Raw genomic sequence first — 17,159 nt, forward strand, 5'->3', positions numbered from 1 at the left:
ACTTGGCCATATTAATAAGGGTGCAGTCACCATCCATTTTCCACTCTATTTCCTGTTAATTGTCACATTATTAGCTAACTGTTAGTGAATAGGCTAAATCTATCTGTAATAGTTAACACCCTTCAGAAGTCTGCTATCCCAGTGGGAAACTGCCAAAAATGTCTCAACAGTAAATGCAGAGGTGTTGCACTTGAACTATTTCAGCAATTATGTGGTAACAATTCTGCTGTGCTAAGTGTTTACAGGTATTTAATGTCTTTTCATAACTTGGAATATATAGAAATTTTCCTTTTCTTTACTTGGTTTGTAGAGAATTTTGGAAATCTTGGTTCCTTAGGATTCTGCATATTTTTATTCTCAGGTGGGGCACATGAGCCAAACTATAGTGGCCTGTTGTGCATGTTTGATATCGGGTTATAAGAACCGGTAACGGATTAGTTCTAAAACTGGATTTCCTTAAGGTGCAGAAGGGAACATGACTGTAGAAACTTGTGTTGTACCCAGTAATTAAAAGTACTGACTTTTATAACAAAATCCAGGCCCTGCCTTGAACAGGATGACATCCCATTATGAAATGAACTGACATGCTAGGAGAAGTTGGGGGCATCGCTATGGGGGTGGGTCTGGCCCACCCACCCAGCAGTTACAGACTGCTGGAAGTGGTTCCTATACACTGCCGGCACCCTACCCAGAAGCGTTTTGTGTCCTGAAGAGAAACAGTGAAGCTGCACAGGCTGGGGATGGGGTGGGAAGGGAGAGAAAGAGAGAGATGCCCACTTGCTTTGGGGTCGGTCCTACCCAAAATTGGGTGTCTGGCTATACCACTTGGCGAAGTGCTCCCTATTTAGGGAACACTATGGTACTTAATACATGCAAACTGGAGTATGACTGAGGGGGAATTATGGCCATGTTTTTAATGCTTATTTTGTTGTTTGAAAGTGGTGGCCAGTTGACTTGACGAGCAGAGTATTTCTTCTACCTTTTGTGCCAACATAGTTGGACCTGCCAATTATTTTGGGGGTGGGGGGAGGTGCTCTGGTAGTTGCATTTTTCCACAAGTAATGGTAGCGTTCCTGTGGTATATAGTCCTTGACAAAAGTCTCTGGACTGAGGAGCCAGCAGCTGGGAGCAAAATGAAGAAATGTAAAGAGGTGACAGAGGGTATGCAGAAATAATCCTTCTCTGGCGTCTTCTGCAGCTGCTTATGGCCTGATCCGCTATAGTTCCCCCATCTTATATTTAGAGGGAAAAGCTTATTAAATTAAGATTCTAAATGTTGGCCCTCAACTCTTTTAATTGGTATTCTCACCTCCACAGCCAATGACATCCCTCAACTCCTACTAGATACTCACATTTAGGCCACTTACTACCATGGCCAGAATAATTATTTTGCTTGACTAGTGTGGTTATTGGAGCCACTGGGGGGGGGGGGGGGGATAGAGGTGAGTGTTAATTCTCCATAGATTGCTTACAGTTAATCATAGGGATGGTGTCGGGCTAAGCCTGAATTCTGAAATGGCAGTTAGCACTATTATTCTAAAACAGCAGCTGTGTGTGCAAGTCTCCAGTTTTGTGGTTTAGATGTGAGCACCTATGCTAGCTCAAAGCTCGGTTTAAATGTCTGCACGTAATTGTAACAAAACAACAACAAAAAAGGAACAATAGTGAAAGTTATAAATATCTTTCTAGAGCGGCGCTCAGACTCCAAGAATGGAACTTGAAAGTTCAGCGTGGGGACCTAACCCCTACAGAAACTTTCAGTGAATCTATCATTGCACCATCTAATTTGAAAGGTTATAAAATAACTTCATGAAGTGGTAAATGATTTTTAACTCTCAAAAAGTGCATAAATGTCCAGTGTTTTACAAGTGCAAAGTTCAAACTACTTAGCTTCAATGCTTAAACAGCGATGGTCCGGCGGGGTTCTGACGCGTTTTGCCAAACCGGCTTCTTCAGAGAACCCGCTGTGCTGTAAGCCTCAAATATTAATACTCCCTAGTTCAAAAAGGAAGGACTCTCTCATATCCTGTGACCATAGGATCCTGTGTCACAGGATATGAGAGAGTCCTTCCTTTTTGAACTAGGGAGTATTAATATTTGAGGCTTACAGCACAGCGGGTTCTCTGAAGAAGCCGGTTTGGCGAAACGCGTCAGAACCCCGCCGGACCATCGCTGTTTAAGCATTGAAGCTAAGTAGTTTGAACTAGAGAATGACACGGTGACGGTTTACCCGCGGCCACCGCATTTAAGCCGCGGGTCACCGCCGAAAACGGGGAAGAAAAATAGCAGTCGCTGCGGTGACGGGGACAAGGCCATTCACCGACCGCGGAAACGGTGAACAGGTTTGTCCCCGCGGGCCAATGTACCCCCTTCTAGGAACCGCTATTTCACCGTGCTCCTCATTTGTCATTTCAACCCTTCCTGCCAATCGCAGCAGAAGGGTACCCAACCCCTCCTGCCGGTCCTCCCAATGGCCTCCCCTAAGATCGCCGGCAGGAGGGTACCCAACCCCTCCTGCTGGACCCCCCCCCAACGAACCCTCCCACCCCGGAACCCCCTTAGTCTTACTTTTCAAGTTGGACCGGACAGCTCCTCGCTCGTCTGGCCAGCAGGCCTGCCTCCGTCCAAATGAGGCGGGCCCGCCCCTCCCCTACCCTCCCCTGCCTCCCAATGGCCTCCCCTAAGATCGCCGGCAGGAGGGTACCCAACCCCTCCTGCTGGACCCCCCCCAACGAACCCTCCCACCCCGGAACCCCCTTAGTCTTACTTTTCAAGTTGGACCGGACAGCTCCTCGCTCGTCTGGCCAGCAGGCCTGCCTCCGTCCAAATGAGGCGGGCCCGCCCCTCCCCTCCCCTGCCTAACCCACAGGATCCTAGGGCCTGATTGACCCAAGCACCTAAGGCCCCTCCTATAGCGGGAGTGGCTTTAGGTGCCTAGACCAATCAGGCCCTAGGATCCTGTGGGTTGGGCAGGGTAGGGGCGGGCCCGCCTCATTTGGACGGAGGCAGGCCTGCTGGCCAGACGAGCGAGGAGCTGTCCGGTCCAACTTGAAAAGTAAGACTAAGGGGGTTCCGGGGTGGGAGGGTTCGTTGGGGGGGGGGCCAGCAGGAGGGGTTGGGTACCCTCCTGCCGGCGATCTTAGGGGAGGCCATTGGGAGGCAGGGGAGGGGAGGGTAGGGGCGGGCCCGCCTCATTTGGACGGAGGCAGGCCTGCTGGCCAGACGAGCGAGGAGCTGTCCGGTCCAACTTGAAAAGTAAGACTAAGGGGGTTCCGGGGTGGGAGGGTTCGTTGGGGGGGGGGTCCAGCAGGAGGGGTTGGGTACCCTCCTGCCGGCGATCTTAGGGGAGGCCATTGGGAGGACCGGCAGGAGGGGTTGGGTACCCTTCTGCTGCGATTGTCGGGAGGGCCGTGGGGGGGGTCTACAGGAGGGGTTGGGTGCCCTCCTGCCGTGATCGCTGGGGGGAGGGGAGACTTGCAGCCGTAGCCGCGGTCACTATGCTAATCACGGCAGCATTTAAAGTACATGTCGTGTTTGTTTTTGCATTGCTAGCCCCAGGGGTGGTGGAAGATTAGTGATTGAAAAACTGTATGAAAAATAACTATTTTAAATTTAGTGATCAAAATGTGTCAGTTTTGAGAATTTTTATTAATTAATTTTTTCTCTGCGTGTTTTGTTTTTGTATAGTTATTAACTAATATTTAACTAAGTTTTAAAGTTTTAAAGAATGTTTCCTTTATACGTAAATAAAGAAAAGTGAATGGGATTGCAGTGGCGGTGACGGGGCGGTGAATGGGGTGGCAGTGGCGGTGACGGGGCGGTGAAGAGGATGGTGAGACGGGGACGGGGCGGTGACGGGGATGGTGAGACGGGGACGGGGCGGTGACGGGGACCAATTTTTTCACCGTGTCATTCTCTAGTTTGAACTTTGCACTTGTTAAGCACTGGACATTTATGCACTTTTTGAGAGTTAAAAATCATTTACCACTTCATGAAGTTATTTTATAACCTTTCAAATTAGATGGTGCAATGATAGATTCACTGAAAGTTTCTGTAGGGGTTAGGTCCCCACGCTGAACTTTCAAGTTCCATTCTTGGAGTCTGAGCGCCACTCTAGAAAGATATTTATAACTTTCACTATTGTTCCTTTTTTGTTGTTGTTTTGTTATACTCACTTTGGAACAATATTTAGTTTACTCATTTACCCAGTTGTTGATATTGTGCACGTAATTGTAGGCAGTTGGGTGTAGTCTGTACCTGTGTACCAGGTATGCCCCTGCCCGGTCCATGCCCTGTAGCATTTGTGTGTAATGGATTTTGCACAATTTGTAGATTCCTAACTGTAAAGACTAATTAGTGCAAATGATAGCCAATAATTAATTAAAAAAAAAAAGAAATCAGTTAGCAGTTGATTTTGCTTGCACAATTTTACATTTAGCAAATAAGATCCCAGAATTGTGGCTATTGGTGAAGTTGAGCATCAACCTTCTATGGTTGTTGACTAAAGGAAATGGTTCCAGTCAGTTAGGCGAAAAGAAGAAGAGCACTTTGCCTTAGTGTGCAGACAGTCCAATGAAAGGCAAGGTAGACGTCTGTTCACCCAATGAGAAAATCTTTATTCATAAATGTAGTTCCAAGATGTTTATTCATAAATATAGTCCCAACTAGGATCCAAGTTTCGGCATGAACACAACGCCTTCATCGGGGGACACTCATATGGGGCTCACTAGTCGCGCTGAGTAGTTGGTGTGCAGTTGTCATCTCTTGTATCAGCTGAATTAATCCTAAGGTATCGCAGTGAAATTTCCAGGTACCCTTAAAAGTCTTATGCCAGAGATTTATTAAATTCTGTGCTAGTATAAGCCAGCACAAATTTTTGAGCGTATTTAGGGTTTTTTTTTCAAAGACTTAGAAAAACTGAAGCATACTTTCTACTTTACATTACACCTCACAATCATACAGGAGAACTACCTCCAGAGGATGAAGATTCACACTTTTGTTTGAGTGCAATTTGCTGCCCATGATTGTCATATCTCCTGCTTCATGCAGTCTTTACAGACCTTTGTTTCAAGACAGTTTACACCATACTTTTACTGTAAGCGGCACTGTTCAAATAAGCAGATAGAAATACATTGAGACTTCTGATGAAGGCCACAGGGCCTAAACACATTCATGTTGAGTTGTTTAAATTTGAGCAATAACATTTTCATTACAGCTCAACACATTCTCCATTTCAGGTCTATATTTTAAACTTCAGTCTTATTTTTCACAGACAGTTCCTTTCTGGAGCTGAGAAAAATGCTTGGGTAACGGACAACTTCTATCCTAAGGTAAGGATAATGATCAGCGTTCTAATTCTGTAGAGTGGTTCAGTGGTTAGAGCCATGGGCTAAGAACCAAGGAAACCAGTGATCAAATTAACTCGAGATCTTCCTTGGCTTTGGAGAAGACACTCCTATTATCTTTTCAGATATTGGTTTAAATTGTGACAGGAGGTTACAGGACATGCGTCCAATTTCAAACTTTAGATCAACATTTAGACACAGGGTCTAAGAATCCAATATTAGAAAATCTTAGCTATAACTAGTTTTTATTGCCTCTCAATTAGGGCTGCATGTTAATCATTGTTAACACTGTAATTGACACAATTATTAATTGTGGTTAAATTTAATTACAATTAATAATCACATGCAGTCCTCTCTCTGCCTGCCTGCCCCTTCTCTTCTCTGCAGCCTCCCATGGCTCGATGCTCCTACTATACTTCAAAATCCAGTTTACCATTAAGTTGGTCTCTAGCCCTCAGTTCTATGAAAGTAAGGCTGTGGCCTGCACCGGATCTTCCCTCTGATCCAGTCTGCCCTTTTCAGATGTAACTTCCTTTTAGTACGGCGCAGACCAGGTCAGACGGAAAGGTCCAGTGCAGGACGTAGCATCCTCTCCGTAGGGCTGCCACTAACTGCAGATCCAAAGACTGACTTAATGATAGGCCAGGTGCAGTTGGGGGGGGGGGGGCATTGGGCCACAGAGGGGTAAATGAAAAATGCCAGACCTTTTGGGGGAAGGGATTTAAGAGTGTTAGACCTGGGGGGAGAGAGAAAATTGGACCTGGGGTTGAGGGGAGAGAAAGAGAATTTGGCCTAAGGGTGGGTGGGATAGAGAGAATGAGAGCTGGACCTTGGGTAAAGGAGGAGGAGGCAAATAGAGAGAATTCGGCCTGGGGCTAGGTGAGGAAGGATGGGTGAGAGAGAAAATGAGAGCAGGACCTTGGGTAAGGGAGGAGAAGGCAAAGAGAGAGATAATTAGACCTGAAGCTAAAGGATGAAGGAGGAGAAAAAGAATTGGACCTTGAGCTAGGAGAGAGGGCTGGGGCTGAATCTGGGGCTAGGAGAGGGGGGCGTGTGAGAGAGAAACTGAGAACTGGACTTGGGGCTAAGGGGGAGGGATAGAGAGAAGCTAGGAGGGAGAGATTGGACCTAGTGTAGGAGAGGAGAGAGTTATACATGGGGATAGAAAGGGGGGATGGAGAGAAAGAGGTGAACGTAGCGATGGAAGAAAATTAAGATACTGGTGAGACCCATGGAGACCTGAGCTACTCCATATCTGTAGTACCTGTTCATTGGCTGGTGGGATAGCTGAAGTCCCATCAGCCAAAGAAATTAGCACCTGTGTCACCTCCTTATACTGCCATTGAAGTACAGATGTCAATGGCATCCCAACTACCGACACTTGCACTCTCCAAGCATGCTCAGTTCATGCATGGATTTTTTTGATTGGCAAGATTTTGGCATCCCTACCAGCAAAGCTATGATGTGTAATGTGGGGAGGTAGGAGAGGAAATGTGCCTCGTTTCTCCCCCCCCCCCCCCCCCAAGATTTCTGGCTATACCGTGCCTTTAATCATGAGATTAAAATTTTTAATCATGTGATAAATCATAATTAAAAATTTATAATATACGGCAGCCCTACTTTCAATAACATCATCTTGCATGAATCTCTTTATAAACACTGTTAATAAAATCTAATAAATAAATGGTTGGCTTTTCCTGGTTGGACCCTGCTGCTCTGCCCTTCCCCAGATGGTGGTTCTTGGGTTTCTAGATACTTTTTGGTGAGCCCTAGAACTTTATGGTTGCTCAGAGTATTACTAACATGAAACAGAATGGCAGACTTTTTGGCCAATCCAGTTTGCCCATGTGAATTACCATTAGGGAATCCAGAGGAATTGTTTTTACTGTTCTTTTTTTTTTTTTGCCATTATAAGGATTGTTTTGCCCTTTTTAATATTCAGTTACTGGTTGTATCTACCACCTTTTACAGAAGGGCCATAAAATACCATTCCCCCCCCCTCTCCCCCTGTCAAGAGTTTTATATTGCCTTAGTTGAAGGAGTGCAGGTTGGTAGAAGCTGAAAGCCACGTGGGTTGTGCCAAGTGTACAGATGCAATTTGGTACCTGGATGATGTATCTCAAGGGCTCCCAAAGCACAGATCTTTAACTTTTGTGTGTATGTGTGACTGTCCCCTTTTTTGCTTTGCCCACTTGTAGTTTGATGTACTATAAGTGGCCAACACAGAGGGGTAAAGCATTCATCTCTCTTAAACCCAGAATTGAGATCTTACTCTATTTTGGATCCTGTCGGGAGAAATATTAACAGCAGGGCAGCTACCATATATACTTGTCTAATATGTTGATATCATATATAAGTGGAGGGCAGATGGAACAAATTGCTGTGACCCATGTTTAAGTTGAGGCTGGGTCCCACATTGCTCCCAATCTCTTTTCCCTCTTCTCCAGCATCTCCCCTCACTTGCTCTTTATGCATCTTCCAGCAGTGGTTTTCAAACATGTAGAAGCTTTGGCTTGAGCACATGTGGGAAGGTCACTTTCTGTCAGGCCCTGCTTTGTGTTGCACAGAATGCCTCTTGAATCCTTCATTTCCCCACCCCCACCCAGGTCCAGTGAAATAATGAAATGTGCAGAGCATCAGATGTGATTCACTATGCATGTTGATCAGCAGGAGTGGAAAAGCGGAAAAGCTCTTAAGTCCAGCAATAGCCAAGGTAAGGCAACTAACTTTAATCAGTGCTGCCAGGTCTACGGTTTTCTCATCAAATTGGGCTGCTTTCAAAAGTTAGTTGTGGGACAGTTTGAGCAATTGTGGTTTGCTGGGCTGGTAATCTGTTTTTAAGTCTACATTGTCAGTAAGTCCTCTGTAGGGAGGAAACAGGCTATTTTACAAGCGGTTCTTTACGAGCCAGAACCTGCAGGGTGGAAGCAGAAGAGAGATCTGTGGTACTTTTCTGGGCACATTGAGAGCTATATCAGAGATCAGAACCTTTTAAGGCCCCAAAATGATTGCAGGAACTTCATGGGATTTACCTGCATTGAGCTGTTGGCTAAAGGCCCTGGAGTGCAGGCATAGGCAAGGCTCATGGCAAGGAGGGGTCAAGCAGGAGCAGGACTGCAGGAAATAGAGCATTTGCATTTGTGCTTTTGGGGAACTGGTATAGAAGGGTGATATGCCTGTATTAGGTGAGAAGGGAGAGGCCCCTGAGACTGGCATGTAGCTAAAGTTTTTTTCAGGTAATATCTGAAGAAAAGACTAGCAATAGATTCCTGCCTGCTGAGTGCATATATTAATCTTGCTATGCATAAGATTTTTTAATTCAGTATGTAAACTAGATTATAAATATCATTTATGAAAGAGGGGCTTGATGGGTGGTTGCTCTAGTGGATGATGGTGGTTGCTGTAGTGGTGATGGGTGCACCTAAAGCAGGGGTGTCAAAGTCCCTCCTTGAGGGCTGCAATCAAGTCGGGTTTTCAGGATCTCCCCAATGAATATGCATTGAAAACAATGCATGGAAGTAGATCTCATGCATATTCATTGGGGAAATCCTGAAAACCCGACTGGATTGCAGCCCTCGAGGAAGGACTTTGACACCCCTGACCTAAAGGAAGGAAAATCATGATCTAGTCCTTTGTTTACTACATGTAGGTATTTGACAGTTCTGATTTTTGCCTTAGGCATCTAAGCCAGTCAGGGCCTTAGGCCCCTCCCTAAAGGGGAAGGCCCACCATTTTGGAGTGGGCAGGAAAGAGTGGACATCCCTTTTGCCAATTTTATTTATTTATTTTAGGGAGGGGAGGGGTTGGTTCAGGGGGGCTGTGTGGGGAGATTTCACGGTGGGCATCCCTCCTTCAAATTTTAGCTGGCATGGCGGGTGTTCCCGCGGTTCCGGGGATGGTTAGAGCCGTAGGCTAAGAACCAAGGAAACCAGGGTTCAAATTAACTCAAGATGTTCCTTGGATTTGGAGAAGACACTTCCATTATTTTTTCAGACACAAGGGCTAAGAATCCTATATTAGAAAAATCATTGCTAGAACTGTAATTTTTATTGCCTTTCAATTAGGGCTGCACGTTAATCATTGTTAACTCTGTAATTAACACATTTATTATTACTTGTGGTTACATTTAATTGCAATTAATAATCACTTGCAGCCCATTATCTGCTTGCCTGCCTCTCCTCTCCTTCACAGCCTCCTATGGCTCGATGTCCCTCTTGCACCTCCACACCCAGTTTACAATAAAGTCAGTCTTCAGCCCTGCAGCCAGCGACTCTCCTACAAAATTATGGCTGTGGCCTGCAGTAGACCTTCCCTCTGATTTATTCTGCCCCCTTCAATTGTAACTTCCTTTTAGAAGGTGGTGCACCAGGTCAAAGGGAAAGACACGATGCAGGCTACAGGCATCCTTTTTGTAGGGCTGCCACTGGCTGCAGATCCAAAGACTGACTTAATGATAGGCCGGGTGTAAGGGGAGCATCCAATCACAGTGGGTTGAATGAGAAATGTCAGACCATTTGAGGGAAGGAAATTATGAGAGTTAGACCTGGGACTGGGGGTGGTGGGGAGAGAGAGAGAGAGAGAATTGGATCTGGGATTAGGGAGAGAGAATTGGATCTGGGGCTAGATGAGGAAGGGTGAGTGAGAGAGAGAGAGAATGAGAGCTGAACCTTGGGTAAGGGAGGAGGAGGGGAAGAGAGAGATAATTGGACCTGGATCTAAAGGAAGAGGGAGGTGTAAAGAATTGGGCTAGGAGGGGGAGAGAGAGAGGGCTGGGGCTAGGGGAGATGGGCGAGGATGACAGAATGAGAACTGGGGCTAGGGGGGAGCGAGGGAGAGAGTTGGGCTTTGGGTGGGGTAGCGAGAGAGTTGTACATAGAGATAGAAGGGGGGAATAGAGGGATAGAGAGAGAGGTGTACACGGGATGGATGTAGGTAATATATTGGAGACCTGGGCCCCTCCAAATCTGTAGTACCTGTTCATTAGCTAGAGGGGTAGCTGAAGCCCCATCAGCCAAGGAAATTTGCCACTTGAGTCGCCTCCTTCCTCCTTATACTGCCATAGGAATGCAGAAGTCATTGGCATGCCTCCAGCATGAATTGAGCATCTTCAGAAAGTGCTTGCATCAGTGGCTGAACGCACCCCACTGACTTCTTCAGTCTTGAGGCAGTACAAGGAGATATCTTATGGCAATGGATTTCTTTGTTTGACAAGGCTTTTGCGTCCCTACCAGCAAAGCTATGATGCCTAATGTTGGATGGTGGGAGTGGAAATGTGCCTCCTCCCCTAGATTTTCTGGCTATACTGTGCTTTTAATCACTAGATTAAAATTTTTAATCATGCGATAGATCATAATTAAAAAATTTAATATAATGCAATCCTACTTTCAATAACATTATCTTGGATGAATCGCTTCATAAATATGGTTAATAAATCCCAATAAATAAATAAATGGTTGGCTTTCCTTGGGGACCCTGCTGCTCTGCCCTTCCCTAGATGGTGGTTCTTGGGTTTCTAGATACTTTTTGGTGAGCCCTAGAACTTTATGGTTGCTTACAGTATTACTACATGAAACAGAATGGCAGACTTTTGGCCAATCCAGTTTACCCATGTGAATTACCATTAGGGAATCCAGAGAAATTGTTTTTACTGTTCTTTTTTTGCCATTGTAAGAAAGGTTTGTTTTGCTCTTTTTTAATATTCAGTTACTGGTTGTATCTACCACATTTATTTAGAGAAGGGCCATAAAATACCCCCCCCCCCCACCCCCCCGGCATCAAGAGCTTTATATTGGTCTTGGTTGAAGGAGTGCAGGTTGTTAGAAGCTGAAAGCCTAGTAGGTTGTGCCAAGTGTACAGATGTAATTTGGTACAAGGATGATATATCGGTGTCAGGTCAAAAGCGCGCCGGGACAAAGGCGCGTGCAGACAATTGAGCGCAGCGCGGAGGCGCGTGCTGCAGAAAATTACTGTTTTTAGGGCTCCGACGGGGGAGCGTGGGGGGGGAACCACCCCACTTTACTTAATAGAGATCGTGCCACGTTGTGGGGGCGTTGTGGGGGGTTTGGGGGATTGTAACCCCCCACATTTTACTGAAAACTTCACTTTTTCCCTGTTTTTAGGGAAAAAGTGAAGTTTACAGTAAAATGTGGAGGGTTACAGCCCCCCAACCCCCCCCCCAACGCCGGCGCGATCTCTATTAAGTAAACTGGGGGGGGGTTCCCCAACAAAAACCCCCGTCGGAGCCCCTAACAACTGTAATTTTCTTCGGCGCACGCCTCCATCTTGCACTCAATTGTCGGCGCGTGCCTTTGTCTTTCGCGGGGTTGTCTATGAACCGATATATCTCAAGGGCTTCCAAAGCCCAGCTCTTTAACTTTCGTGTATGTGACTGTCCCCTTTTTTTGCTTTGCCCACTTGTAGTTTGATGTACTATAAGTGGTCAACACAGAGGGGTAAAGCATTCATCTCTCTTAAACCCAGAATTGAGATCTTACTCTATTTTGGATCCTGTCGGGAGAAATATTAACAGCAGGGCAGGGCAGCTGCCATATGTACTTGTTTAATAAATTGATATCATATATAAGTGGAGGGGCAGAATGAACAAAGTGCTGTGACCCATGTTTAAGTTGAGGCTGGGTCCCACATTGCTCCCAATTTCCTTTTTCCCCTCTTCTCCAGCATCTCCCCTCACTCACTCTTTATGCATCTTCCAGCAGTGGTTCTCAAACATGTAGAATCTTTTTGCTTGAGCACATGTGGGGAAGTAATGGGTAGCATGCAGGTCAGAACATCCAGATCTGCTTTGTGCTGCACAGAATGCCTCTTTAATATTTCATTTCCCTCCCCCCCCCCCCCCCCCCAGGTCCAGAGCATCAAATGTGATTCACTAAAAATGTTCATCAGCAGCAGAGGAAAAGCTCTTAAGTCACATGTATCGCTTCCAGTAACAGCCAAGGTAAGGTAACAGAATGACTAACCTTAATCAGTGTTGCCATTCTTTGGTGTGTCATGTTCCCTCAAGGAAGGGGGGAGGGGTAGTTATATGAATAAAGTTTATTTCTCACCTTGATAAGGGACCCTTGGTCTCCTTCATCAAGTTCTGGATACAGAGTTCAAATCAACTGCCTTTGACTGGTAAGGGATCCTCCATTAGCTGAGCCCAATCACCTGTTTCTACCAGCAATGCACAGTCTGTAACCTTTCACAGCTTAGAAAAATAACTTTTATAATCCAACAAAGAGAGAATTCTGTTTATTTATTTGGTTTGTTTTATATCACATTCTCCCCAAAAAGCTCGGAGCGGGTTACAAGGTTGACATACATAATGCATAGACAAAAGGGTTAAAATGTACATGTGTACAGGGTGGATAGATCTTCTTAGATTGAGGGCAGATTTCACAACTAATTTTGTTGGAAGAGTTTTGGCAAATCCTGAACGCTTTTGATAATTCTAAGCAGTGGCTCTTCTGGCACAGCTCACTGGTTTCTTTTATAAGCAATTCTCATTCCATATGCTTTTAAACCAGCAGAAATAAACTTTATAATCCAAACAGAAAGCTAAGTTCGTTTAGCAGTTGCCTTCCCTTCTGCACTTCTCACTGGTTTATAACAAGGTATCCAAAGAAGGAGTGGGCCCTTTCCAGCCTCTGGAGAATCTCCATTACAGTTTTCTCACTGAATTGGGCTGCGTTCGAAAGTTGGTTGCAGGAAATTTTGAGCAGTTGCGGTCTGTTGGGCTGGTAATCTGTTTTTAAGTCTACAATGTCAGTAAGTCCTCTGTAGGGAGGAAACACCTATTTTACAAGGGGTCCTTTACTCACCAGAACCTGTAGGGTGGAAGCAGATGAGAGATCGGTGGTACTTTCTATGCACATTGAGAGCTCAATCAGAATCTTTTAGGGCCCCAAAATGATTGCAGGAACCTCAAGGGCACCTCCTCAGTCAGTCATACACATTAGGCTGTTAGCAAAAGGACCTGGAGTGCAGAAATAGACAAGTCTGTGCTCGTGGCAAGGAGGGTCAAACAGGAGCAGGACTGCAGGAAATAAAGCATCTGTTTTTGTGCTTTTGAGGAACTGGTATAGATGGGTGATATGCCCGCGTTAGGTGAGAAGGGAGAGGCCCCTGAAACTCACATGTGGCTAAAGTCAAAGAAAGTGTTTCAGGTAATATCTCATGAAAAGACTAGCGATAGATTCTTGTCTATGTGTGAGTTGTTTTCATTCAATATATAAACTAGAAGGTTATAAATGTCATTTATTAATGAGGGGCTTGATGGATGGTTGCTCTTCTGCTGTGTCTCAAACTGTGTGTCACAGCACAATGGGATTCTGGGTGTGCCATGAGAGATTCCAGAATTTTACTTTATTTTAAAACAATTACCTTCATAAGTATACACTAGAGTAGATGACATGTACGTCATGTGCGCAAGAGTCGGTTAATGTTATGAGCATCTCTGCGTATGAATACAGCCGCCCAGACAAACGTCATTCTTTGACGTGATTGTTCCTCGAAAACTACTGGCAAGCAGTTTTGGTTTTAGGTTTTATGCAGTAGTTATCCTAACTTGAGCAACAAAGCAATCAAGGCTTTGTTACTGTTTGGATCTTCTTATCTTTGTGAACTTGGATTTTCAGCTCTGACAAAAATTTAAAACGAAAAAGAGAACGACTGCAAATGGTGGCTGATGAAATGTGTGTTTGCTTGTCGGCTATTGAACCTTGTTTTGAGCTAATTTGCACTCATACACAAGCACATCCACTGCATTGATTAGCAGTTCTAGTCTGTTTACTTTAGTTTCACTGTTGTTGCAATTACCGTATTTTCACGCATATAACGCGCATATGTGTATAACACGCATACGCGTATAGTGCGCGGGAACAAAGCATTTCTGTAAAAAAATTTCTATATAGCACGCACACGCGTATACCGCTTGCTGCTAAAACCTCCTCCCGCCACCCCACTTACTCCCTCTTCTGGCCTGCAAAGCGGCATCCTCCCCCCCCGCTCGCGTCACCCCCCTCCCCCGCGATCCTACATCCCCCCCAGCACCGCAAAGACATCACTTACCCGATTGGGCACCAACACCAATGCACAGGACGTGCCAGTGCCAGTGCCTGAAGATCCTCCTTCGCCTGGGCTGGGCTGGGCGGTGCCCCAGACCAGCCCAACACAGGGAAGAGGGAGGATCTCCCTCGCACCGCCCAGCCCAGGCAAGGGAGGATCTTCGGGCACTGGCACGTCCTGTGCATTCGTGCTGGTGCCGGTGCCCAATCGGGTAAGCAATGTTTTTGCGGTGCTGGGAGGGATGTAGGATCGCGGGGGAGGGGGGGTGACGCGAGCGGGGGGGGGGAGGATGCCGGTTCGCAATGAAAAAAAAAAATTGTATAACACGCTCACACATATAACGCGCATGGTTATGCTCGGTTTGTAAAATCATGTATAACGCGCGCGTTATATGCGTGAAAATACGGTACTTATACATACTCGTAGCTTAAAGAACTTTAAATTAAATAACTCTCAAATTTTATTTTCTGTTGGTTTTGCTGTTTTAGTTTCAGTGTGCCAGAGCTAAAAAAAATTTGAGACACACAACTCTAGTGGATAGTGGTGGTTGCTGTAGTTATGAGGGGTGCAGCTAAGGTCAGGCAAATCATGATCTAGTCCTTTGTTTACTATATACTACGTGCAGGGTTTTGGCAGTTCTGATTTTTTTTTTTTTTAACCCAGTTGTACTGCCTAAGAAAACCAAGACTGAAGTCCTTTTGTGCAATGGAATAACCCAGGACTACTTATGAATGAGGGGGTTGATGGTTGGTTGCTCTTCTGCTGTGTTTCAAACTGTGTGTCACAGCACAATGGTGTGCCCTGAAGAGATTCTGGTTGTGCCATGAGAGATTCCAGAATTTCACTTTATTTTTAAAAATTGCCTTCATAAGTATACACTAGAATAGTTGACATGTACGTCATGTACGCAAGAGTCGGTTAATGTTATGAGCATCTGTGCGTATGAATACATTTATTTTATAAGTATTCTGGTTTTGTGTTTTTTAAATGCACTGTGTATGTTACTTTGTTACCCACCTAGATTTGTGGATAGGCGGGTTATAAATAATTTTGAATAAATAAAATAAATAGATTAGTAGTTGGTTGAAGCATGTGTTGTAGAAATAATGGATGCATCATGGATGTATGGGCATTAGCCCGAGAAATACGAGGAACATTTTAGCTGCTATTATTTAAGACTTTCATTAATATAGTAAGATAACCTTGCTTTTTCCAAGAGTGTAAAAAGCCCATACAATGTGAGTTAGAAAATTCCAATAGAATTTTCATATGCCAGGCTCCTGGCTGATAGCTAGTAACTTTTCACGAAGTACAGAAAACAGGTCTACTAAGAATGAATAACGAGCATTTTATGTTACTGTAAAAGAAGTGATTATCTTTGAAACCCCTTCAGCTTTGCCCATTCAGAGCCAATAGTGCTTTGTAATGGCCAACACAGGGGGGTAAAGCAATTCTCTCTGAAACCTGGAACAGTGCAATAAACTGTTTTGGATCCTGTCGGGAGATACATCAACTCAGCCAATGCTAACTAAGATGCAGTCCCCGTCCACTTTCCACTCTATTTCCTGTTAATTGTCACATTAGTAGCTAACTGTTAGTGAACAGGCTAAATCTATCTGTAATAGTTAACACACTTCAAAAGTCTGTTACCTCAGTGGGAAACTGCCAAGAATGCCTCAACAGTAAATACAGAGGTATTGTACTTATCAATTTCAGCAATTATCAGTGATAACAAGCTATGCTAAGTGTGTACATGTACTTAATTTTTTTTGTAACTTGGAAAAGGTACAAATTTTTCTTTACTTGTCAGTTTTAAGAGAATTTTGGAAATATGGGGCCGGATGCACTAAAAATGGTCTTTAAAACCGTGTGGGTCGCTATGGTCTGAATTTTTTTTTTTTTGGTCTGATTTCCAAACGGCGATTGATGCTCAAATGGCTTGCCATGCAGATGAGTTTCGTGGAGGTCTGCCATAATCCCACCCACCAGTCACATAAGCAGAGCCAGTAGGGGCTGAATTGCAGGGGAACAGCTGAATTGCAGGGGATGCCCCAAAGCAGCCTCCTGCCACTCAGCTATTCGGGGCAAGCTTTTTTTTTTAATGGGCACAGTGGTGCATGTGTAAGCCAAGCACAATATCTGCCCCCATCAAAAAAAAAATTGTACTGCCCCCCCCCCCATGATACCACCACCAATGATGCCGCCTGAACAAAAAGACAGGAGGGATGCCCACTCTCTCCTTCCTTGGCCACCCAGAACTCTCCACATTCTCTACTGACACCCCCACCTGAGGATCAAGCCATCCAGACCCCCACATACCTGACCCATCTCTACTGGACATCGCGACCACCCAGACACCCTCACCCTCCTGTGAATATTACATCACCCTGACACCCCCCCCCCCACCCCACCCCCCAATGAAGATCCTTGGCAGGAGGAATGCCCAGTCCCTCCTGCCTCTGGCACTCAGCTTCTCTGCCTTGCCCCTTATTTGGCCAAAGAGAGCAGGATGGATGCCATATTCCTCTTGCATTGGGCCCGCCTCCAAAATAGCAGGCTTTCTCCTTCCTGATGTATCCTGGGATGTGCTGGGAGGGGCCTAAGACCCCAATTGGCTCAGGCACCTAGAGTCCCTCCCACAGGAGAGGAGCCTTAGGTGCCTTAGCCAATTAGGGTCTTAGGCTCATCCCAGGATGCACAGGGAAGGGGAAGGCCCACCATTTTGGAGAAATGGGACTGACGCAGGAG

General features: G+C 45.4%; 3 non-coding genes across 3 annotated transcripts; all 3 read left to right on the top strand.

The window, feature by feature from the left end:
- Nucleotides 1-7,529: 7,529 nt before the first annotated feature.
- LOC117352841 lies at nucleotides 7,530-7,648 on the top strand. Its single transcript, XR_004537892.1, has one exon. It is a non-coding gene; the product is annotated as a small nucleolar RNA SNORA26 (small nucleolar RNA).
- A 4,103-nt stretch (nucleotides 7,649-11,751) lies between these two features.
- LOC117352843 lies at nucleotides 11,752-11,870 on the top strand. Its single transcript, XR_004537894.1, has one exon. It is a non-coding gene; the product is annotated as a small nucleolar RNA SNORA26 (small nucleolar RNA).
- A 3,936-nt stretch (nucleotides 11,871-15,806) lies between these two features.
- Nucleotides 15,807-15,923, top strand: LOC117352845. The gene has a single exon (XR_004537896.1). It is a non-coding gene; the product is annotated as a small nucleolar RNA SNORA26 (small nucleolar RNA).
- Nucleotides 15,924-17,159: the final 1,236 nt, after the last annotated feature.

The sequence above is a fragment of the Geotrypetes seraphini genome, chromosome 1 (genome assembly GCF_902459505.1).
Source record: "Geotrypetes seraphini chromosome 1, aGeoSer1.1, whole genome shotgun sequence".
NCBI classification, from domain to species: Eukaryota; Metazoa; Chordata; class Amphibia; order Gymnophiona; family Dermophiidae; genus Geotrypetes; species Geotrypetes seraphini.